The sequence below is a fragment of the Castor canadensis genome, chromosome 6, assembly GCF_047511655.1.
Source record: "Castor canadensis chromosome 6, mCasCan1.hap1v2, whole genome shotgun sequence".
In the NCBI taxonomy this organism is placed as follows: domain Eukaryota; kingdom Metazoa; phylum Chordata; class Mammalia; order Rodentia; family Castoridae; genus Castor; species Castor canadensis.
In genome coordinates this window covers 29,551,899-29,575,922 of record NC_133391.1, presented here as the reverse complement: position 1 = coordinate 29,575,922, position 24,024 = coordinate 29,551,899, and the positions used below count along the sequence as shown (strand labels likewise).

Here is a 24,024-nt window from a genome sequence, read left to right as displayed (position 1 = left end):
AACTGACCAAAGTAAAGTAGACTCACAGTGGGCATACATTGAGAAACTCCTTTGAACACTGACTTTGGAGTTAAAAATGAACGATAGGACTGTAAAATAGGTACAGTGTGTGTGTGGAGGGGGTACTTGTGGTAGGGGGAGGGTGAATGAAGGAGATTAAAGTGAGGGAATATGGTTGATGGATTTCATACACCTATACAAAACAGAACAATGAAACATCTTGCAATTGCTTTAAGTGGGGCAGGGAGGGGCTTGGGGTGGGGGAGGTGGTAAAAGCGATCTAACCAATGTACAAGGTAAGGCTATTCAGAATAATTGCGCTGAATCCCACCATACAATGAATATATCCTAATAAAAATGAAGGAAAAAATCCAGCTTTGCAAAAAATAAGTAAGTGAGAGAAAAGAAAAGGGAACATCACAACTGATACCACAGAAACACAAAGGGTTTTTTTATGTTATGAACAGCATATGCCAACAAATTTGGTAACCAAGAAGAAATGGACAAATTCCTAGACACACATACCTTACCAAGACTGAACCATGAAGAAATAAAAACAAAAGAAAAGAAGCCAGGCCCCAGTGGCTCACGCCTGTAATCCTAGCTACTCAGGAGACAGAGAGCAGGAGGATCGAAGTTCAAAGCCAGCCTGGGGAAACAGTTTGTGAGCCCCTATCTCGAAAAACCCTTCACAAAAAAGGGGCTGGTGGAGTGGCTCAAGGTGTAGGCCCTGAGTTCAAGCTCTAATACCACAAAAAAAAGAAAAGAAAAGAAAAAGAAAACCTCAGCAAATCAACATGTAATAAACTAAAAAATCTTTTATCAGCTGGGCACTGGTAGCATACTCCTGTAATCCTAGCTACTTGGGAAGCTGAGATTTGAAGGATGGAGGTTTAAGGCCAGCCCAGGAAAATAGTTCTTGAGACCCCATTACCAAAGTAAGCAGAGAAAAATGGACTGGAGGTGTGGCTCAAGCAGTACAGAGCCTGCTTTGCAAGTGTGAAGTCCTGAGTTCAAACCGCAGTCCTACCAAAACAAAAGTCTTCAAAGAAAAGTGCAGGATAGGATCAAGTCACTGCTGAGTTCTAGCAAACATTTAAAGGAAAACTAACTAATACCTATTCTTCCTCAATTATTCTTCTCCTCCCCCCACCCCGCCACCGCCTTCCCCCAGTGCTAGGGATCGAACCTAGGCCTTGCACATTCTAGGCAAATGCTCTACCACTGAGCACTCTCTACATCCCAGCCTTTAAATGATCCTGAAAAACTGAAGAGAGAATTCATCCAAACTCATCCTGTGAGGCCAGCACTCCCCTGATAACAAAACCAGACAAGGACACAACAAAAGACAAAAAAGAGCTCCAGGCCAATACCCTTGATGGACACAGACGCAAAACTCCCCAACAAAACATTAGTAAACCAATTATTTACCACAATCGAGTGGGATTTATCCCATGGATGCAAGGATGGCTCAACATAGTGCAAGTCAATAAACGTGGTACACCACATCCACAGAAGGAGAGACAAAAATCACATGGTTGTCTCTACAGATACAGAAAAGACATTGATAAAACAGCATCACTTCACGATTAAAAACTGTGAACAAATTAGGCATAGAAGGAACATACCTCAACATAATAAAGGCCATTTTTAATGAGCCAACAGCAAACACAATACTAAATGGGGAAAAGCTGAAAAGTTGTTCTCTAAGATCTAGAACAAGACAAGGATGCTCACTGTGAGTACTTTTGCTTCCTCTTTTTAACTAGCATATATTAATTATACAAAGGGTTTCCTTGTGACAAACCCATGCATGCACACTTTGATCACAATCACTCCTCTAGAACTCTTATCCTCCCTCCCCCCTCTCACTACTTTTATTCAACATTATACTAGAAGTCACAGCCTTAGCAATCACGGCAAGAGAAAGAAATAAAGGGCAAAAGAGCAAGTCAAATGCCACTATTTGCAGATGACATGACCATATATATAGAAAACTCCAAAGAGCACCAAAAAAAATTATCTTAATAAGCAAAGTTTCAGGATACAAAACTCAAGCTTTATTTTTATATACCAACAGCAAATTATCTCAACTAGAAATCAAGAAAGCAACCACGTTTCCAATAGCTACAGAAAGAGAGAGAGAAAAGAAAGAAAGGAAGGGAGAAAGGGAGGGAAGGAAAGAAAGGAAAAAAAGGAAGGAAGAAAGAAAGAAATTTAACCAAAGAGGTGAAAGACTGCTATAGTGGAAACTGTGAGACACTGATGGGAGAAATCAAGGAGGACATTCGAACGGGAGATACCTCCTGCGTTCATGACTGGAAGAATCAAAATTGTTAGTGTCCATACTACCCAAAGTGCTCTACAGATTCAATGCAATCCCCACCAAAATGCCAACAACATTTTCACAGAACTAGAAAAAACAATCCTAAACTTTGTATGGAAGCAAACAACCCAAATAACCAAGGTCATCTTTAGCAAAAAGAACAAAGCAGGACGGATTATTGTACTTGACTTCACCACATAGGGCAAAGCTGTAGTAATCATGGTATTGGCATAAAAACAGACACGTTGACCAATGGAACTGAATGGAAAGCACAGGAGTAAAACCACACAACTACAGCCAACTGATCTTTGACAAGGTGTTAAGAATACCTGTTGAAGAAGGGAGTGGTTCAATAAATGGCACTGGGGAAACACGACGTCCATATGTGAAGAATGAAATTAGACCCTTAATTCTCCCCGCTTACAAAAATCAACTCAAAAGTGGATGTGAGACCTGAAACTCAAAGTGCTAGAAGAAAACAGCGTGATGCTTCTGGACAGTGGGATGGACTGTCCCGGAAAGGGGATCGTTTTGGGAGAAGATCCAAAAGCACAGGAAACAAAAGCACAAGAAAACAAAAGGGAATACATCAAATTAAAAAAGGTCTGCTTGGCAAAGGAAGCAGTGGAGGTGAGGAGACAAGCTGTAGAATGGGAAGGTGCATTTGCAAACCACACTTGATTGGTGTGAACTCCAGGCTTTGCAAAGCGATTCCCACCACCCGAACATGGCCCAGCCCTGAACACTTACTCTGACCAATGGTGACTATCCAGAAAACAGAAGGAACTCAAACACTCCATAGCAGGGTGGTGGCATGGCTCAGTGGTAGAACACCTGCCTAACAAGTGTGGGGCCCTGAGTTAAAACCTCAGTGCTACTGTAAATAAGTAAATAAACCTCAAAATCAAAAACAAGGTATCACTTCATTCCAGTAAAAATGGCTATTATAAAAAGACAAAAAAAAATAATAACACATTGGCCTGTGCTGATTCTTTGCTGTTTTTTTTTTTCTTTTTATTTTGAACTCAGAGCCTCATGCTTGCTTAGGCAGGTGGTGCATTACCACTTGACCTACACAGGCCTTTTTGCTTCAGTTACTTTTCGAATAGGATCTCACATTTTTGCCTGGGCTTGACAGCAGTATTACTATGTATAACAAGTGGCTGGGATTACAGATGTGACCCACCTCACCCAGCCTTGCTGGTTTTTGTTTTCCTATTGTACTCTGATAATAAGTCCAGACCCACTGTGCTGCCTTTTCTTACAGAAGAGTTGTAATCAAACTTGGCTTGAGACAAATCTACCTAGTTGGCTTTTATTTTCTGGAAGCTGAGTTTCCTGAGGGACTTCTAAAGGAAAGGAGGAAAAATGTGGACCTCTGAGTGAGGAATCTGACTGTGCCCCTAAGGAGTCAGGCACAAAAGCAGGCCTGAAGGGGGACTGGGATCTTTCTGGGATGATGACAATGTTCTGAAATTGGATTATGGTTGTGGTTCTACAAATCTGTACATTTAGCAAATGTACAGAAATGTACATTTCACTGAAAATGTGTGAATTTTATGGTATGTAAAATACCTCAATAAGTCTGTTAAGCCAGGCACCAGTGGCTCAAGCTTATAATCCTAGCTACTCAGGAGGCAGAAAATCAGGAGGACCACAGTTTGAGACCAGCCCAGATAACTAGTTCTTGAGACCCTATCTTGAAAATACCCAGAACAAAAATGGGCTAGTGGAGTGGCTCAAGTGGTAGAGTGCCTATCTAGCAAATGTAAGAATGAGTTCAAACCCCAGCACTGGGGAGGGAGGGAGGAAAGAGAGAAGGAAAGGGAGAAAAGGAAAGGAGGAGAGGAGAGGACAGAAAAGGAAAAAAGAGAGAAAGAGAGAGAGAGAGAGAGAGAAAGAAAGAAAGAGAGGAAGGAAGGAAAGCTGTGAGATCCATGCTCCACTCCTCACTGTGAGCCAGGTCAATGCAAGAAGAAAGAGGAGAGCAGCCCTGGAGGCTGAGCCGGAGTCCCCAGTTGCCAACAGTCTACTGCCCATGGCATCTTTTTTTGTTTTGTTTTGTTTACTTATTATTTGTTGGAGTCTTTTTTTTTTATTCATATGTGCATACAATGCTTGGGTCATTTCTCCCCCCTGCCCCCACCCTCTCCCTCTCCCCACCACCCCCTCGATACCAGGCAGAAACTATTTTGCCCTTATCTCTAATTTTGTTGAAGAGAGAGTATAAGCAATAATAGGAAGGACCAAGAGTTTCTGCTAGTTGAGATAAGGATAACTATACAGGGAGTTGACTCACATTGATTTCCTGTGCATGTGTGTTACCTTCTAGGTTAATTCTTCTTGATCTAAACTTTTCTCTAGTTCCTGGTCCCCTTGGCCTCTGTTGCTTTAAAGTATCTGCATTAGTTTCTCTGCATTGAGGGCAACAAATGCTATCTAGTTTTTTAGGTGTCTTACCTATCCTCACCCCTCCCTTGTGTGCTCTCGCTTTTATCATGTGCTCAAAGTCCAATCCCCTTGTTGTGTTTGCCCTTGATCTAATGTCTGCATATGAGGGAGAACATATGATTTTTGGTCTTTTGGGCCAGGCTAACCTCACTCAGAATGATGTTCTCCAATTCCATCCATTTACCAGCGAATGGTAACATTTCATTCTTCTTCATGGCTGCATAAAATTCCATTGTGTATAAATACCACATTTTCTTAATCCATTCATCAGTAGTCGGGCATCTTGGCTGTTTCCATAACTTGGCTATTGTGAATAGTGCTGCAGTAAACATGGGTGTGCAGGTGCCTCTGGAGTAACCTGTGTCACAGTTTTTTGGGTATATCCCCAAGAGTGGTATTGCTGGATCATACAGTAGATTTATGCTTAGATTTTTAAGAAGCCTCCAAATTTTTTTCCAGAGTGGTTGTACTAGTTTACATTCCCACCAACAGTGTAAGAGGGTTCCTTTTTCCCACATCCTCGCCAACACCTGTTGTTCGTGGTGTTGCTAATGATGGCTATTCTAACAGGGGTGAGGTGGAATCTTAGTGTGGTTTTACTTTGCATTTCCTTTATTGCTAGGGATGGTGAGAGTGTTTTTTGGTGCCCATGGCATCTTAAAGCAGCCACCTCACTCAGACCTGAGCTACTTCTCTACAATAATCACAGGGATGTAAGAGGCCATCCCACCCCACAGAGTTTGCCCTATGGAAGAATCCCAGGACTGAGAAGAGGCCAGCAGTCCCACAACATTTGACACTGACTTTCCCATCAGCCTGCTGCAATGGGGTCTTGCAGTTATTATTTAAAGGATATTGTAATTCCAGTGCTTGGGAGGCTGAGACAGGGAGATGACAAACTTAAGGCCAACCTGAGCTTCCTAGCGAGAGCCTGTCTCTAAATTAAATAAATAGATAAATGTAATAATGTGTGGAGTTGACACAATGGCCCTGCAGAAATAGCAAAGAGATCCATCCATGTCCCAATCCCTGGCACCAGTGATATGTTACATTGCACAGCAAAAGGGACTCTGCACATGTAAGTAAGGCTGTGGACCTTAAAACGGGGAGATCATGCAGGCACGCCTAGCCTAACCACAAGAGCCCTCAAATGCAGAGATGTAACACAGGCCAGGGAGAGATCTGAAGTGAGAGAAGGAATTGACAGGGTGCTGTCTGCTCTGGGATTCAAAGGCCCGCATGCAAGGACCAGGGAGAGGCCTATAGGAGCTCTGTGTGAGCCCCAATTGACAGCAATCAGGAAATGGAACCAAGGTGCTGGATTCTGCCAACAACCTGAACAGGCTGGGGAGAATCATCCCCAGAGTGCCTAAAAGGGATCACCGTCCTGCCAACATCTTGTTTTCAGTCCTGTGAGATTCTAAGTAGAGAAGCCAGCTAAGTCCACCCAGACTTTCAACTTACAGAACTGTGACTATGAATGGGGTATTATCCTAAGCCACCAAATTTATGTCAATTGTTACAGCAGCAATAGAAATTAATTAGTGTAACATTTCTTATATAATTGAGTGTGAGGACTTAAATTTATACCAACCATTCTATCACATTCAACTATTCTACCACATTCAACTATTCTACCAGCTTCTAGAATATGAGGAACCCCACAAAACCTTAAAGAGTATATAGTACTTTAGTAGGGCATGGTGGTACATACCTGTAATCCCAGCACTCAGTAAGTGGAAGCAGGAGGATCCTGAGTTTAAGGTCAGTCTGGGCTATATAGTAAAACTCTGTCTCAAAAAAAAATTTTAGCAGGTGGAACGCCTGCCTAGCAAGTGTGAGGCCCAGAGTTCAAACCCCAGTACGACCATCAAAAAAAAAAAAAAAAAAATTAATTATATAGTGCTTTCTCCTTCACCCTATACATTGGAGTGGGGACTGAGAAACCTGGGTTCCAATTCTGACTTAAACTTGGAACAAATCAAGAGACCCTGGTTTTATTTTTATATCAGCATAAGGACCTTAAGTAAATGAATCTTCAGAACCGTGTCTACAATACAAATGAGTGGGCATACATGGATTTTTTTCCTTTTTGGTGGCACTCGTGTTGACCTCAGGGCTTTGTACTTGCTAGGCACCTGCTCTACCACTTACGCCATGCCTCCAGCCCTTTTTTGTTCTGAGTAGTTTGAGATAGGGTTTCACTTTTTGCCTGGGCTGGCCTGGACCATGACCCTTCTATTTTACACTTCCCACGGTAGCTGGAATGGCAGCTACGCCCAGCATACCCCACTGAGATGGGGTCTCAGGAACATTTTTGCTCACACTGGCCTACAACTATGATTCTCCCAACATCAGCTTCCCATGTAACTGGGATGACAGGCATGTGCACTTGGGCCCAGCTGTTGAGTGAGATGGGGGTCTTGCTTTATGCCTGGGCTGGCCTCTAACCTCAATCCTCCTGATCTCATCCTCCAAGTAGCTAGGATTACAGGCATAAACCAACACACCTAACAGGCCTACGTGATTTTTAAGGTTATTTCAGCTTTGTGCTCCAATGCTGATGGGTAGATGCAGTTGCCTAGGGTAAGCACTCATTTAATTGATAAGGCTACTTTCATCTAGCAGAGAACTCACCCTGCACATGTTGATGAGAGGGACTGTGTTTAGGGCCCCTGAAGCCCAGCACCCGGAACCTCTGACATCCAAGAGTAGTAGTTCGAGTTTTGAAGGAAAAGATGAATTTTACCTAGGGTCCATCCCAGCCTCCCTCAGACCTCTCATTGAAGATTCTTGAGAGACATGGTCTGGTCAAAGAGGACCCTACTACCTGCATTTCCTCCATTCCATCTGACTCCATAATAAATTCAGTGCAACTTCATCAAGAGCTGACTGTCCTCCACCAGTATTCCATGGCTTTCTTCCCAATGTGGGGTCTTTCAAGTTCCGAGGAAAACAATTTGGCCAAGGCCTTTGCACCTCACCAAGCTCAATTCAATTCATTACACTGTTTGAACACCTGTTGTGTGCTCCCATAATTAGAGGCAACCCGTTATTCTGGAGGTAAATGTTCAATTTCATTCCTAAATTCTGATTTCTGAATCAACACCTTTACCACTGAGACTTAAATATGAACAGTGGGGGAGGGGGGACACGGAGCAGGCTCATTCCACCCAAAGCAAAGAGTTGTACAGTAGTAAGCTATGAATTACAACTACAGGTGTCCGTCCCTCAGTATGGCAGGGGATTGGCTCCAGAACCCCAAAGGGTAGATATCACAATGTGAGAATGCTCAAAGCCCTTGCAGAAATACGGCGTGGAATTTGTAGTGACTTGCACAGTCCTCCCCCACACTTCACATCATCTCTAGATTATTTACATACTGATGTAACGGAAATGCTGTGAACTGGGGGAGGGGTTATCTGTTTCTGATAGGGTCTCGAACCCCTGGGCTCAAGTGATGCTCCCACCTCAGCCTTCCAAGTGCATGCTGCTGAGCCCCGTTATAAACTCTCTGTAAACAGCTGTTATGCTATGTCACTTGGGAAACTAAAAAAAAAAAAAAAACAGGTCTGTATGCATTCAGTAGAGAGGCAAATTTTTTGGAGCATTTTTAATCTAAGGTTGGTTAAATCCAAGGATGTGGGATATTAGGATATGGGAGGTCAATTCTACTTGAAAAGAAGGTAAAGGATTCATCAGAAGCAAGTATAAACACTGAACAAGCTGGACGCTGGTGGCTCAAGCCGATGACCCTAGCTACTCAGGAGGCAGAGATCAGGAGGATCAAAGTGCAAAGCTAGCCAGGGAAAATACCTATTTCGAAAATACCCAACACTTAAAGGGCTGGCAGTGATTCAAGTGGTAGAGCCCCTGCCTAGTAAGTGTGAGGCCCTGAGTTCAAATCCCTGTACCACAAAACAAAGAGCACTGAACAGAGAGGTACTAAAAACACCTTCTCAGTATGTTTATCTGTCTTATATCATATTAACATCAACAGTCAAGGTAATTTTTTTTTTTTGGGTGGTACTAGGGTTTGAACTCAGAGCCTCACACTGAGTGGAGCAGGCACTCTACCACTTGAGCCATTCCTCCAGTCCAACACTGCAGGTAAATTTTTATCTACACCATTGTCCTCAATCAGAGTCTTATGATACCAAAATCAGAGAAATTTTATTATTAGGGAATTTTGTGTTAACAGCATTTTTCATGGGCAGATTATGCAAGTATGTGTAATTAGATGTCAGTAGAAATATGGGTGAACACGTGTGTACACATATTCCACATGGTTACTACACATGCGTATCTAAAACCATCCATTTCCAGACACTCTATAAACCAATGCTACTATTACTTCTCAGTGGTTATTTTAGTCCTCTCTGCATTTGAGTAACACGTGACGAATGCACTCACGTGGGATATAGCCCCAGACACAACCTGCAACCCTACAAGCTTTACCTTTGACTGAGCCTTAGTCTTCCAACCTAAGAAATCATGTTGAACAGGTAATTGCTATGTTGACATCCTGAAATTTATTCCCATTAATTTTTAATGCAAACTTCAGTATTTTATTAGCAGGCAATTATTTGTGAGACAATCTCTGTTTCAGATACAGCAATATATTTGGGCACCTTGGTTGATGAGCACTGCCCTGCTAAGACTACAAGTGTACCCCTAAAATTTGCATTCTTTTTTCTTTTCCTTATTTCTTTACTTATTGGTGATACTAGGGTTTGAACTCAGGGCCTCTACCCAGACAGGTGCTCTACCACTCGAACCACTCCCCCAACCTTTTGTTGTTTAGTTATTTTTCAGCTGGGTCTCTCTTTTTTGCCTGGGCCAACCTTAGAAGTTGATTCTCCTATCTATGGCCTTTTGATAGCTGGATCTCAGGCGCACACCACCGTACCCATCTCATTGAGTGAGATGGGTCTCCATAATTATTTTTATCCAGGCTGGCCTTGAACCTTGATCCTCCTGGTCTTTGCCTCCTCAGTAGCTCAGATTACAGATGTGAGCCACCATCCCCATCCTTTAAATTCTTTCCTTTTCTTTCTAACATGGAGTTTCACTATGTTGCCTGGGCTGATCTTAAACATCTAGGTTCAAGTGATCCTCCCACTTCAGCCCCGCCCAACAACTGTGACTATACGCATGTATGTGCCAACCATGCCTGGTTGAAATTTGAATTCTTGAAGGCTGAGGCATTTGGCACAGAAAACCAAGGACAGGTAAAGAGAGAAGCCCAGTTCTTCTTTTCACTGTGAAAACGTGGGCTCTCTGCTGTCAGAGTTCACCAATGAGCATTTTCCTGAGGTAACTAATCTACTGAAGACCGTAAAACATTGATACTCCTGTGAGGTTTCACAGCCTGCACCCAAATCTGATCTCCCTCTCTGGATGTAGAAAATAAGTGTATATGCACTCTAACCAGGACAAGCCTCTATCATACAGTGGCTTTGAGCACAGGTTCTGCACTGTTGGTTCTCAAGTGGAAATATTTTGCCTCCCAGAGGACATTTGGCAAAATGACTGGAGACATTTTTGATTGGGATGGTGTTACTGACATCTGGCAGGTAGAGGCCAGGGATGCCGCTAAGCATTCCACAGTAAGCAAGGCAGCTCCCCACGGTGAAGACTACGAAGATGCAAGGAGCCCTGTGTGCTCACGGTGCTGGGGCTGAGAAACTGCTCTATAGCCAGCCCGCCTGGGTTTCAAATCACTTACAGTCTGTGTAGCCTTGGCGGGTTACCTAACATCCTTGTGCTTAGGGTCTTTACCAATAAAATTACAATGCCTATCTCATCGATTGTTGTGAAATTAAAATAAATTACACAAGAACAATGTCTGAAACAAAGCAAGTACTCAACAAACCTTTGCTTTTGTTATCACTATAGGCACTGAAAAAGACTGAGAAGAAACATACCAAAATTTTAGTAGCTCTTTCTCAGGGCTCTGTAGTTTCCAAATTTTTGAGAACTGTATTTTTTATCGGTCTGATATCCAAAAACTATATATTCTCTTAAAGAATGCAGAGGAAAGAGCTTTACTGGTGATATACTAGGGACACGGAATCAGAAAGAACTGGATTCAGATCTCGGCTCTCCTAGCAGTGTTTCTCCTCAAGGGGAAAACTCTCTCTCTCTCTCTCTCTCTTTCTCTCTCTCTCTCTCTCTGTTCTGTCTTCTGCTCAGCTGGTGAGTGGGTTGCCTCTGTTTAGATTCAAGAGGGACAGCAGAAAGCCCAGCAGGGCCTCTGGAATACAGCCAGAGCTGGTGCAGTGGGCCACAGCACCACCAGCTCAGCTGGCCTGAGCTTCCAGCAGGACTGGAAGGTAAGGGGACATTGGAGGTAAAGAGAATGGGTGGCCACATTTTACCCACAACTCCCATCTTCTTCTCCTTAATGCTTTCATTAAGTGGAAAACTAATGGAATAAAGGCTGTATTGTCTGTGTTACCAGGAGGATGCCTATTTAATCCTAGTCAGCCCGCTAACTTGAATCTAAATCCTAAGGAAGCTTTTAAAAATGCCCTGAGACAACATCTTGCATTAAGATTCCAATTGTCATGGTTTGGGAAAGGCACTCTGGTCCTAATCCAGGTCAACACTTCTTGAGATCCCAGGGGTCAGGTGAAGGAGTCCTGCAGTCCTTTGATTTCTCAGGCAGAGTTCTGAGGACTGGGAGCCAGAATGCATTAGACCGTATGCAGCAGGACCTCAAGACACTCACTCTCATCCAAAGGTGAATGGTTTCAATGTTGGGAAATGATGCCACAAAATATCAGAGAAGGGCTGGTGGAGTGGCTCAAGCACCTGCCTAGTAAGCGTGAGGCCCCGAGTTCAAAACCCCAGTATTGGCAAAAAAAAAAAAAAAAAAATCAGAGGAACATACTGTTGGTGGTTCCATCTACATATAAATAACAAAAATATCAGAAAAACTTCATTTCTAAGCACAAATAAAAATGTCAGGAAGATTGGTGACCCTCAGGAAAGAATTTATGAACCTACTGAACTCTAGTTTGCTGCAAGTGCAAAGCCAGTCTAACTAACATATACAAACTTCAAGCACAAATTTAAAAGCCTATTTGCCTCTTCACTGTCCTCCCTATAAACATATACAAAAACACAGGCAGGGTCTCCTGAACTGGCTCCAGCAGAACACTGTTGGTCTTGAGTCTCTCACTGCACATTCACAAGGGTGTGCTGAGAGCTTCCTAGACACCCAGCCACACACTTCAAGCAACTAGAATAGCACAGAGGTGCTAATTATCCCAGGGAAATGTTCATTTCCTCAGGGACCAAAGGGCAAGATTGGAGGGACACAATTCTCTTCAAAGGGCTGTTCGCCCTAGAGAGAAACACAAATTTAGCAAAGACTCTTACAAATTTCAGACTGTTACCTCGTTTCTTCCTCTTTATATCTTAGACCTAGCAACTTCTTTCAGTTCTCAAATGCTTACAGGAATGAGACCAGGCATCTTGTATTATCAAGGGCCAGAAGGAAACCCATCTAGAAAAAAAGGGAAAAAAATCTTATTTCCAAAATTTAAAAAATTAACACATTTTTTTCTTTTGCCCTTAAAAACCTAAGATAATTTGCAAAGAGCGCTCTAGCCACTTATTTTAAAGCATAAAATTTTAAAGCAATAAATTTAGTCAGTTTGATATCCTACTTCATGTGCATAATTTTAGAAGATTTTAATCTATTTTGTTTTGAAGACCAAGTAAGTGCTTTTAAAGATAGCATGTTTAAGGCTGGACTTGTCACTAGGTTTTAAGGTGGAAAAGTGTTTCCAGACTCAATTTAAAAAAAAAAAAAAAAAAGTCAACCATGATGTAATTCCAAGTTTTTTTTTTCCTTTAGACATCATTTGGTCACCATAGTAACAGTATTTTACTACCACATATCTATACAGCTCAAGAGGAAGGGAGCAGGCAATTACTTACTGGGTTATTTGGGGGTACAGAATGTGACTATTGGGATAATTCAGGATTAAATATAGGTTTCTCTGGAGATCTGTTTTAGCCAGGCAAGCTGATTTGATCTTCTGGTAGCATCAGCTGAACAAAATTTGTAGCCAAGTAGGCTGCTGACATCATTTCATTTGAGATAAAACGAGCAGGCAAGCAGCGTAACTCAGTGGTTAAAGACAGGGGCTGTGGGGTCAAGACTCTTGGGTCCAAATTCTGGTTCTATTTTCCAACTATGTGACCTTAAGAAAGTTCCTTAACTTCTCTGTGCCTCAGTCTCTTTATCTCTAAATTGTGTGCTGTAAGGATAAAATGATTGTTTGTGCTTAGAATGGTGCCTTGGTTATATCAAGAACCTTGTAAGTATATGTTAAGTAAATGAAATACATTTAAATTTGCTAGTTCCTCTCTTTGTGTTGGGCAGAAAAGGATAGCTAGATTTGACTTCATAGCAGATTTTAGCCTGTAACTTCAGGAGATTCCATTGAGAACTTCCCCAGAGCCTTCTTGATAGCAATTCTGTACGATGTAGAATTCAGTGGCAGTCTACTGTCCTAAACCAGAGCTGGGAACAATGACAGGCACTCCTGGTATCAGGAACATCAGAAGGAAGACCATGGCACAGCACAAAGGAACAGCAGGACTGCCCACTCAGGCTCCCTAAGCGACTGCCAATAACCTCTGGGAACAAGAGCACAGAATAAGCAGCTGAAAAGGGACAAGCCTGGATTTTATTGTATTGACAATGAAACCTAAACTGACTTTGGTAATTTTTTTTTCCTCTTTCCAGGATTCAAGGGAAAAATTTTCTGTATCAATGAGTGCTTTGTTTTATTATCAGTTATCACATGCAATTTCCATCCCATTTTTTTCTCAAGAGGAACTTAGTCTGGACAATTATTATTCTACAGAACTAGCTAAGGACCTGTAACAATCTAAAGCCCCTAACGAGCGTCTAAGCCAGGACAACATTTCCAAATTGCCTGAATAAAAAAAGAGGCAAATGTCAGCCGTGATCCCAAGCGCTCTCTTGTCACATACCTTCATTGGGACTTGATTTCAGAGACAGTCTCTGTGGGTCTTCTTAGTCAGGAAGAGCTCTTGCATAGGAGTTTGAAGAATGCCATAAACCACCAGGAAATCTTGGGAACACATTCATAGCTGTCCTCTGCCTTCCCCTTGGCTCACAGCCTGCTTCCTGGTAGGGAGACAAGATGACGCGGTGCGGGGTTGACTGTTAAACCATCTTCCCACCCCCAGCCCCACTCTCTGGGTGCCCCTCCCTTCTCCTTTCCAAGGCTCTGGAATGTGTCACATGGGAAACGGATCATGTGGCTCAAGGGGAAAATGTGGCCATCTTCTTTCTCCCTTCCCCCACTTTTCCTTTCTGGAGCAAAGCAGCAGAAATCTCTGAGCTGATTGGCTTTGACCAAAAATCTCCATATGAAAAGACAGAGCTTTCTAAGCTTCCTGCTTTCTCCATTTTCTGTTTTTTTTTTTTTTTTCATTTGACGATTGTATCCTTAGGATCTGGATTGCTTGGTGCGGGAGGGAAAAGATGCTTTCCCCCAATCTCTTTGTCTTTCTCCTCATCAGCATCCTGACCTGGCAAGGTTGTTGCATAACCTCCCTCCAGAGCCCCCTTAGAGCACGTCTGGGACAATCAAGTAAGTGTTCAGCACCACGGACAGCACTGTACCCCCTCCAGGGCTCGTTAGAGCCGTATGTGTATTTTGCTCTCGGGTAAATAAAAATACTTTTAAAGTATTTCCCTGAAGTCTTGTGCCTCAATACAAGTAACATCATATATCTGGGGCCTCTGATTTCCCCTACTACCAACTTACTTATAAAGACACACAATTTTTTATATTTGACCAACCCATACCTACCTCCCTGTCCCCATCCTCACCACTTATCCCCACCCTTTAAATATACTCCATGGGTTTTGGTTTTTGTGGAGGGGGGAGGGAATATTTTCATAACATAGTTTATATGCCCATATATCTGTGCTTATGGGGAAAACCACAGTAACACATAGGCATTCTTGGGTATAAAAGTTTAGGTGTCTTTAGTCCCATCCACAGGCCTGAGGCAGGGATGAATTGGAGACAAGAGGGGAGCCTGGTTAGAGCTATTTTGTGTGGTTCTATCCTGCTTTGCTGACGTCCTGGTTGCCATGGTACTAGGTAACTGCTGAAGGGGACGATTTCTTTCAAAACCGGTCACCATGGGATCCTGGTGACTAAAGAAAGGAAGAGGAGAGAAGCACTGAATTGCTAAGAAGGCCTTTCAATTAGCATTTGCAGAACCAAATTTACCTAATGTGGTCCTTTCTTACTGGTCCGTTGCTGACCCTAAATATTGAAAGGGTTCTGGGAATTTGTATTTATTCTAATATGGTGACTCCTCCCATCCTCCACTGTTTTTTTCCTTAAAAATCTATTTAGGTTCAACTGAGTGAAAATGTCAGCTTCATAGAATGATCTCAGATTGCCATCATAGAGAACACAAGAAAGGTATTTCCCCTCAATTTGGGATTCAGTCTTTTGGGAAGCTGTTCACCTAAGTCGTAATAGACTTAATTGAGAGATGCAGGACCACACCTGATCGTTGATACTAAGAACAGTTTTCAAGCACTTCATAATTTCATGTTTTCTTTTTATGGTGGTATTAAAGTATGTCTACAAATTCTTTGATATGCCTCCTTTCAAATAGTGAAACCTAATTGTCTCCCCTCAAATATGGGCCAGATGTGGTTACTTGTTCCTAATAGAATATGTCAGAAGTGATTCTATGTAACTTCTGAGGCAAGAGATAATAAGGAGAGTTTCTGGCTCTCTTCCTCTTGAACGACTTATTCTGGAGCTAGCCAGCCATCATGTCGTAAGGACAATCATATTGCCTTGTGAAGACCATACAGAACACGGAGGCTTTCTCCAACCAGCTAACCATGTGAGTGTGCCACGCTGGAAGATCCTTTAGCCCTCAAATGACTGCAGCCATAGCCAACAACCTGACTACAGCTTTGTTAGGGTCTGAGCCAGACTACCCGCTAAGCTGTTCCCAAATTCCCGATCCACAGAAACTATGAGATGATGTCTTAAGATTCTAAATTGTGGCGCTAGGGATGTAGCTCAGTGGTAGAGTACTTGCCAAGATACCAAACTGTGGAATATTTTGCTATGCACTATTAGGTAATAAAGCATAAGTAGATTCTAGGTAAGCAGGGTGCCAGTGGCTTATGTCTATAGACGTAGCTATTTAGGAAGCTGAGATCAGGAAGATCGTGATTCAAGGTCAACCCAGACAAATAGTTCATGAGATCCCCATCTCCAAAAAACCAGAGCAAAATGGACTGAAGGTGTGCCTCAAGGGGTAGAGCACCTGTTTTGCAAGTGTGAAACCCTTAGTTCAAACCCTAGTCCCTCCAAAAACAAAACAAAGCAACCTCTAAGCAAAACAAGAAACCTAACTTTTGGGAGATCTCTGAGCTGTACTGAGTTAAATAAGTGAAGTGTCTCTGCTACACACACTGTATCCCTGATGCAGAAGGTATGCAGCTTAATTCAGACAAGAACATTAAAGGCAAAGTACATAGGGATGTAACACTGTTGTCTAGGAGAAAGAGAAAGCCACTTAGCTGGAGACGGATTTATTATAAGGACTCAGAGGAATTACAGGAACTTAAGAACAAGAAGTATCAGCCAGACCTTAGGTGGAACTGAACCAAAACACTGTCACAGCTAAAGCTATCATTTCTTTCTTTCTTTTTTTTTTTTTGCATAGTACTGGGGATATCAAACTCAGAGCCTTGTGCTTGGTAGGCTATTAAGCAAACACTTAACCACTAAGCTGCATCCCCAGCCCCAAGACTGCCATTTCTTTCTCCCTGGGACCATATGCCCTATTGTCTCTGGTTCTTTCTCTTCATTAGTGTGCTCACCAGCTTTTTTTTGGAGATCAGTTAGCTTGCTAGTTTCACATTGTATTACTGGCCCCTAAATGGCTCTGAAATTTACATGCCCTTACAAAGTCAATACTCCTATCTAAATAACAGTCTCAAAGTTGATCCTAAATTTGTAGGATGCAGAGTCTAATACAAAGCCAGGTCCGATCAGTTGTGGGTACCAGGATAGAAAAGTGTCCTTACACTATTTTCTTAGCACTCTGTAAAAAGAGCTGTTAGCAAAGTTCATAAAAGGCAAGAGGAGAGGAAAGAGAAGTTGATGCACGGATGACACACACAGGAATTTCAGGTGCTCAGGGTTCTTGAGCCTGCTCTGAGAATGAAAGCACAGACAGACTCTACCACCAGAGGTCAGAAAGATTTTATTTGTAGAGAATTTAGTTGGAGAAAAGAGAAGAGAAAGACTGCATATTGGGGAATGTAGGGGTGGCTCATGCCTGTAATACTAGTTACTTAAGAGGCAGAGATCAGAAGGATGGAGGTCTGAAGTCTGCCCCAGGGGAAATAGTTCCTGAGACCCTCTCATAAAAATACCCGATACAAAACAGGGCTGAGTCAGGGGCCAGTGGCTCACTCCTGTAGTCCTACCTATTCAGGAGGCAGAGATCAGGAGGATTGTAGTTCAAAGCCAACCTGGGCAAACAGAATGTGAGACCTTATCTGGAAAACACCCAACACAAAAAAGGGCTAGTGGGGCAGCTCAAGGTGTAGGCCCTGAGCTCAAACTCCAGTACCACAAAAAAAAAACAGCCTGCATAATAGCCAAAATGTGACACCTGACTTAGAGCTCAGGCTTTTCTGCCTCCTCCCAGTTTGGGCCTGCTGTAGATAGGGTAGTGTACATCAGGGAAAGAGCACAGCCGCCTTCTTACTTTCCCTGACTCTCAGACCTTGCCCAACTCAGTGTGTGAGCCCTCTGGGCTAGAACATGGAATGAGAAACATCTTACTATGTTATCATGAGCTGTGATTTTCACTTTCTCTGCACAGAAAGTGATTCTCACTTTCACAGGTCCTGAAAGCAGACAACATGTCTCACAGACAGTTCTGTGGGCTTAGGGGGAAAACCTCTACTTCTGAAATTCCTCAACTGCAGCTCCTTTGTTCAGCTGGTTGCTTCCACTAATTCCAGAAAGATCTTTAGCAATTCCCTGAAGTTTATTCATCTATTTGGGTGGTCAGATCCAGGGATGACCCCTGCTGGCTCTCTTTTCTGAGTGACACACATCTGGTTTGCAGAAGCACACATGCCTTCTTTCTGCCCTGACAGACTCTTGGAATATAAGTCCCTTCCAACAGAGAAGCCTGTAAGATCTCTTGAGTGGAAGGCAGACATTAATGTCCGTCCTCTTGAACTCCAGGAAACTGTCCACTGTCCATGTGGTCTAACTGAAGGCCCCTTCCCCTGGTCTTTGGGTGAAGGGTTAAACTCCCTTCTCTTCCTCATCCTTCCTAGGATAGCCTCACACTTCTTCAATGATGCCACTCAAATATCCTTAAAACCCTTTCCCCTGGGCTGGGCATGTAGCCCAGTGGTAGCTTGCCTAGCATGAGCAAGACCCTGGGTTTGATATCCAGCACTACAAACAAACAAAACAAAACAAAAAAACATAAAAGCTCTCCCCAGTCTTTACTCTTGACCCTTTCAGGCCCTTGATATGGGTGTATGGGTGAGAATTTAACAGTAGTCTAATCAATTCTCACCCCCTACATTTTGCGCAAGGCCCCCAGAGTGGTCCATCCCTTGTCTTGGGATCTCAGGCAGCACTCCTATGTGAGCATACTTTATAAAATCTAACTGTAATGTTACCACCTGAGGGTTTCCTATTTCTAACTTTCAACATGCTTTTCTCCTCTCCCTTTTTCTGCACCCACTTCATAACCTGACTTACTTGGCCTCTGCATATTACCTAAACCCTCTGTCTCCTTTCCTAGCCAACAGTTTCTGTCCATTTCCCCAACATTCTTGTTAGATGAACACCTTTACACAGAGGACCAGAATCCCATACTGGAACAATACGAAATTTTATGAACAAGGTCCAACAGGCATCTGACATACACAAAGCAGAACTACAGGTTTGTTTGTTTGCTTGTTTTGGGGGAAGGTGTTTTTTTGGTGTTGGAGATTGAACTCAGGGCCTCTTGTATGCTAAGTCCTATAACTAAAATTTTTTTTTTCCAGCTGGGTCTAAGCTTTTTCCTGCTTTGCTTTCTGTGTAAAAGCACTAGGAGCAGAGGAGGGAGAACAATGGATGGGGTGAATTTAACTAAGATATATTGTAAGCACATATATAAATATCACAATGTATTCCCCTATACTACTATTATATGCTAATAAAATTTAAAAAAAAGAAAAAGCACTAGGGGCCTCCAGCAGCTGAAAAAGCCCTCAAGAACCTGAAGAATTTGTTCTCTTTAGCTCACTAATTCATAAGACTCATCTGAGACAGAGACAAATCTGTCCAGCATACCCTGCCTGTCTCGCAAAGACTGTCTCACACACATGTGTGCTTGCTTCCTAAGAAAAGGGACCCAATTAAAGACAGTTTACCCCATGTGGCAAAAAATTTCCTTGGCCGTTCCCACCACATTTGGTCTTAGTACCCAATGACAGTAGTATGGTGGTTTCAACTTCTTCTTTTTTTTTTTTTTAAATTCATTTATTCACATATGCATACATTGTTTGGGTCATTTCTTCCCCTGCCCCCCTCTCCCAACCTCTCCCCTCCTCCCCCCCAGCCTCTTCCCCCCTCCCCCTCTCCCTTCCAGGCAGAACCTGTTCTGTGCTTATCTCTAATTTTGTTGAAGAAAAGACATAAGCATAATAAGGAAGACAAAGTGTTTTTGCTAGTTAAGGATAGCTATACAGAGAAATTCCTAACATTGTTTTCACATACCCATGTGTTGCGACCCATGTTGATTCATCTCTAACTGATCTTTACACTAGTTCCTGATCCCCTTCTCATGTTAACCTCTGTCGCTTTAAGTTTTCTGTATTAGTTCCTCTGGAGTGGGGACTGGTTTCAACTTCTGAAAGGGATATAGAGATATATATTTTTATATATATATATATATATCCCTAGAAATCAGAGTTGTCCTACTAGAAAGTGACTTGCCTCTTAGAAGCTGAAATTCCTCTTGCAGACATGGCGTCTCTCCTATTCCAAGTGATTCTCTACTCACTGAAAGGCTACAAAGACAGGCTGGAACCTTCTGTTTCTCATCTGTCAGTGCCAACAAAACCACTTGTGTGGTCACAGCAACTCTGATAGGTTATGGAAGAGTCTTCATTATCAATGGCCAGCTACACAAGCATTCCCACCTGCACCTTGTCATGAGCGAAGACCACCCACATGCATACACTTCTGATGCCCCCACCCCATCAGGTGGCAAAGCAATGAAGACTTTGTCATCTGTGCTGCCTGTGCTAGATCAAAGGCCAGTTTGGGAGGCTCAAAGTCTACCATCTCTGCAATAAACCCTGTACATCCCTGGTGTCTATATTAATGACCTCATTACTGACCTCCCAGGTTAGTATGTTTACCCCTCTCTATGGCCTCCCTCCAGAATGTAGCTCGTTGCGTCTTACTCATCTGCTCATCCCAAGCTCTATCCTTTTTTGCTCTGGACATTTTCAAGTACATAACCATCCAGATCAGGGGATCTTAAGCCACAGATCTAATTTTTTTTCTCCATGTTGAGGGAACTCTTTAAGCAGTGGTTCTAAATGTCAGTTGCAAAATGGGAAGCTTAAAAAAAAAAAGTACTGATGGGGGTGTGGCACAAGTGGTGCTTGTCTAGTAAGCACAAAGCCTTGAGTTCAATCCCCAGTACCACCAAACCCGCTGCCCAAAACAAAACAAAACAAAACAAAAAACCTGACATTCAGGCTCCTTTCCCAGAGTTTCTGATTTAATTTGTCTAAGGGAAAACCTGGGCATTAGGATTTTTTAAAGCTCCCCTGGTGTTCTAACGTGCAGGCAGGTAGAGAAACTGTTTTATTACTGTCTAAATACAGATAGATCTATACATCCATAACTCAGTGAGTAGGTGGCATGCATAAATGGGGTGGGTAGCCAGGTGCCAGTAGCTCACTCCTGTACTCCTAGCTACTCAGGAGACAGAGACCCGGAGGATCGCGGTTCAAGGCCAGCACAGGCAAATAGTCTGAGAGACCTTATCTAAAAAATATTCAACACAAAACAGAGCTAGGAGAATGGCTCAAGTGGTAGGGTGCCTGCCTAGCAAGCATGAAGCCCTGAGTTCAAACCCCAGTATCCTGCCAAAAAATAAATAAATGGGATGGAGACTTAGGGGAGAATTTACCATTTATTGATCATATACTGTGCATGAAGTTCTGTGTGTGCAACTCAGAACTTTCCTTGAGTTTTGTCATTACAATAATCCTATGAGATAGGTAGTTATTCTTGTTTTACAAACATGGAAAACTGAAGCAAGATCTGAGAAATATCACTCAGAATAATTGGCAGACCCAAAAGTCAAACCTCAAGGCTGGTGGAGTGGCTCAAGTGGCATGGTACCTGCCTAGCAAGCACAAGCCCCTGAGTTTGACCCCCAGTATTGAGGGGGGCGTCAAACCTCATGTCTGATCCCCAGTTCTACACTTTCTATGACATCATACTTAGATGTCATATCCCTTAGAACTGGATGACCCCACCACCTAAAACAAAACACTCCAACTGTGATCCCAATCTGTCACATCCATAGGTTTTTCCTATACATTTTCCTATAAAATTCCACACATACAGCCCAGATGCCAAAACAAATACTTTAGGCTGGCAAAATGAAGTGAAGTATTGGTAAGAAATTACTAATTGTTTCTTTCTCTCCTCCCCTCTCCACCCTCCCCCCACTTTCAAGACAGGGTCTTGCTCTGTCACCCAGATTGCCCTCAAACTCCTGAACTCAAGTAATCCTCCTGTTTCGGTCTCCCAAATAGCTGGGACTATAGATGTGTGCCAGCATGCCCAGCTTCCATGTCTAGCTTTTTCCTAAAGTCCTTCCCTTCTATATATTAATACCTAGATCCTTTTCATCATTGCAAGCTTCAATCCTGTGACTTTCTGTATGGAGTACATTCCTTAACTATTAGCCATTCCTTTGTTAGGCCCAGTAAAATTATGTATTCCATCAATATTCCTTTGCCTTGTACTCCAGACAGTACACAAAGAATCAAAATATAGTCAAAACTGGGTACAGAAGCATGCATCTGTAGTCCCAAGTACTCAGGAGGCTGAGGTAGGAGGACTGCTTGAGCCTAGGCGTTTAAGCCAGCCTGGGAAACACAATGAGACTCCCATCTTCCCCCGCCACACACACACCACTGTACACACATGTGTGCATTCGCCCTCCATATCCATGGGATGGGTTCCACATTCTCAGATTCAACCAGCAGCAGACTGAAAATACTTAAGGAAAAACAACTGCATCTTAGCTGGGCACTAGTGATTGTAATTCTAGCTACTTGGGAGGCTGACATCAGAAGGATCATGGTTTGAGGACATTCGGGGGGACACTATCTCCAAAAAAATAACCAGAGCAAAATGGACTGGAGGCTTGGCTCAAGTGGTAGAGCACCTGCTTTGCAAGTGCATAGTCCTGATTGCAAATCCCAGTCCCACCAAAACACAAAAACCTGCATCTGTACTGAATGTACTGATGTTTTTTCTGATTATCATTCCCTAAATAATACAGCAGAATACACAATATTTACACTGATTTACATATTATAAGTAATCTAGAGATGATTTAAAGTTTACAGGGAATGTGCATAGGGTGTATGCACATACTAATTACATAGGGACTTACATGGATTTTGGTATTCATGAGTGGTTCTAGAAACAATCTCCTGGGATACGCAGGGATGACTGCATACTGGCTAAGCTGCATAGCACTGCTTCCAGTATCAACGTGAACATCAGTACTTAGAGAACTGGGAGGCCAAAGGCTACAAGTACGCACTTTTGTAATGAGCCAGTAACACATCGGAGTAACTTTATGGCTAAATTCACCCTTCACTCCATGAAATCATTCTGGCTGAAGGGTGGGTTGGCAGGAAGTGCCAAAGGACTCCAGTGGAAGGAGAAGGATACTCTTAAGTATTGGGAGGTACCTGTAGGATGTTGCAGGGCAAAATCCAGTGCTTAGGCAGGTGTTCTATGTATCCTGAGACAGAAAGAGGCCAGATTAGTCAGACTCCCTCAAGACATTCCTAACTCCCAGACTCCTGTTTGTTATCTTAACTGTTCACCCTCCCAAGCCAACCCTTACAGAGCCCTTCTAGAATCTTCCTTGTCCCACTCACTTAGGGACATTCTAATTCCCACTATATACATCAAGGACTAAATTCGTGGCACTTCTGCATTTCTGTTTATAAGCATGCACAGGTATTTTAAGAGAAACCTCATATTCTGGCAACAGTTCTTCCTAGCCTTGCCTTTCAGGTATGACATAAACTTTCTGTCTCATTTGCCTCCCTCATCTTTAAATTTTCTCATCTCCCTCCCACTGCATTACCTTAGTTCACACATCTTCCCAAGGTCTTCAGGAAGAAAAAAAAAATCTTTCGCTCCTCGGATTCATCCCTTCATGCCGCTCCCAGAGTTATCTTTCCAAACAAATAAAACCTATCGCTCTTAATTGAAAACTTTGAAAGGCTCTCCCACCCTGCTCCTTTCTACACGATTCGCTGAAACCTCTCAAGAGTTCACACAGAAAGAAGGGACGACCAACCCAACCGAAGGGCGTTTTGACCATAAATCCCCAAGGATGTGGTGTTGTGCAATTAAATCCACTTATCACGGTGGAGCACAGACATTTCCCCATCGCCAAACTCGCTACCTATTACCACGCAGAACGTTTCAAAACGTTTCGCGCTAAAAGCCCAACGCATGCGCACAAGGCCCCACAAAGGTGTGGGCGTGGGGTGAAGAGGAAGTCTCGCGGCTCCTCAAGAAATCTCGCGATATTTGGGACGACCGGCACGTAAAAATGTTTTGTGTGGCGATGCGCAGCCAGCCCCACCCCATTTTTTTCACACACCTCCCCTCAGTCCCAATGCGTTAGTGTTACAGTCAAAAGAAAAAGTCAAGACTTCGTTAAGTAAACAAATTAGGCTGCTATAACTAGCCGAGGGGCTAGCGACAGTTCTCCGGGACTGAGGGTTCTGCGGAGGACTTCCTTGTGAGGCTCGGAGGCCGCAAGTTAGCTCTTGAAAAACAAATTATTAAAAAATAAAAACGAAAAGACAAATAGCTCGGCATTTTAGAACGTTGTTTTCCTCTTTT

The 24,024-nt window shown here is 42.9% G+C and overlaps 1 protein-coding gene across 7 annotated transcripts in view; it reads right to left on the bottom strand.

Annotated features, from left to right (window-relative positions):
* Positions 1–24,024, bottom strand: part of Gpr19 (G protein-coupled receptor 19) — a 43,570-nt gene extending 19,546 nt beyond the window's left edge. For 4 of the 7 annotated variants that reach the window (XR_012448833.1, XR_012448832.1, XR_012448835.1 and 1 more), the window contains exons 1-4: positions 23,255–24,023; positions 22,851–22,903; positions 13,793–13,949; positions 12,181–12,290 (exon numbers count right to left, since the gene is read on the bottom strand). The gene's annotated coding sequence lies outside the window, so the exon portion shown is untranslated. Of the gene's footprint in view, positions 1–12,180; positions 12,291–13,792; positions 13,950–22,850; positions 22,904–23,254 lie in introns of all 7 variants that reach the window. The other 3 variants (XR_012448834.1, XR_012448837.1, XR_012448836.1) reach the window with 3 other exon arrangements.